Source organism: Trichosurus vulpecula, chromosome 1 (genome assembly GCF_011100635.1).
Source record: "Trichosurus vulpecula isolate mTriVul1 chromosome 1, mTriVul1.pri, whole genome shotgun sequence".
Taxonomy (NCBI): Eukaryota; Metazoa; Chordata; class Mammalia; order Diprotodontia; family Phalangeridae; genus Trichosurus; species Trichosurus vulpecula.
Window position 1 is genome coordinate 135,650,174 of NC_050573.1, and position 1,714 is coordinate 135,651,887.

Below are 1,714 nucleotides of genomic sequence, written 5' to 3' on the forward strand. Positions count from 1 at the left end.
AGTATTTTATCTGTTAATCTGGGAAGTTTGTATTTTTGCAACTATTCATCCATTTTGCTTAGATTTTATTTGCAAATAATTGGGCAAAATAACCCCTAATAATGGCTTTAGTTTCATCTTCATTGGTGAAGCGTTTATCTTTTTCATTTTTGATACTGGCAATTTGCTTTTCTTCTTTTTTTTTAAATTAAATTAACCAATGGTTTATTTATTTTATTTTTTCACACAAAACCAGCTCCTAGTTTTATTTATTAGTTAAATTTGGTATTACTCTCTTTGCTCTTCTCCCGACACTTGCAGCGCAGCTTCCTTTTCTCTTTTGCTGCGGCCTGTAGCATGCCTTCCTGACTAAGGAAGACTTGGAAGCTGCGCGGACACATCAGCCACTGCCACGGGCGCATTGGCAAACACTGGAAGCACCCCGGAGACCGCTGCAATGCAGAAGGGCTGCACCATCACCGAATCAACTTCGACAAATATCATCCAGGTTACTTCGGGAAAGTGGGTATGAGGCATTACCTCTTGAAGAAGAACCAAAGCTACTGCCCAACTGTCAACCTTGATAAACTGTGGACGCTAGTCAGTGAGCAGATCAGGATTAATGCTGCCAAAAACAAGGAGGGGCTTGCCCCTGTCATTGATGTTGTACGGTCGGGCTATTACAAAGTTCTAGGAAAAGGGAAACTCCCCAAGCAGCCAGTCATCGTGAAGGCAGAGTTCTTCAGTAGAAGAGCAGAGGCAAAAATCAAGGGTGTTGGTGGAGCCTGTGTCCTTGTGGCATAAAAATCTAATGTTATCAAATAAAACAAATGTCTTTATTTTAAAAAAAAAAATTGGTATTACTTTCCATTTTTTTGATTTCTCCTTTGATTCTCCAGATTTCCATTTGGGTTTTTAATTGGAGATTTTTAATTTGTTCTTCTCCTAGTCTTTTTTTAGTTACGTGCCCAATTCACTGATTTGCTCATTCTCTATTTTATTGATGCATGTGTTTAGAGATATAAATTTTCCCTCTAAGTACTGCTTTGACTGCATCCCCAAAATTTTGGTGTGTTGCCTCATTGTTGTCATTCTCTTTAATAAAGTTGTAGATTGTTTCTATGATTTGTTCTTTTCCCCACTCATTCTTTAGGATTAGGTTATTTGGTTTCTAGTTAATTTTTAATCTATGCTTCCATGGCCCTTTGCTAAATATAATTTTTATTGCATTTTGTCTGAAAAGGGTGCATTTAATATTTCTACTTTCCGCAATTGTTTGTGAGGTTTTTATGCCCTAACACATTATCAATTTTTTGAAGGTGTCATGTACAACTGAGAAAATGTATACTTTTTTCTATTCCCATTCAATTTTTTTTTCAGAGGTCTATTCTATCTGTTGTTATTGTTGTTCAGTCATTACAATCGTCTCCAACTCTCCATGACACCAATTAGGGTTAAGGAAGACCTGACCTCAGGGAAACTAGATAGAGAGATCAGGGTAGCTAGGTGTCACAGTGCCAGATCTGGAGTCAGAAGGACCTGAGTTCAAATATGGTCTCAGACACTTACTAGATATGTGGCTCTGGGCAAGTTACTTAACCCTGTTTGCCTCAATTCCTCATCTATAAAATGAGCTAGAGAAGGAAATGGCAAACCACTCCAATACCTTTGCCAAACCCAAATGGGGTCATTAAGGGTCAGACATACCTGAAAACAACTCAACAGCTGGAGAGAT

At 38.1% G+C, this 1,714-nt stretch overlaps 1 pseudogene; it reads left to right on the plus strand.

The window, feature by feature from the left end:
• Window positions 1-321: 321 nt before the first annotated feature.
• LOC118834484 lies at window positions 322-805 on the plus strand (annotated as a pseudogene).
• Window positions 806-1,714: the final 909 nt, after the last annotated feature.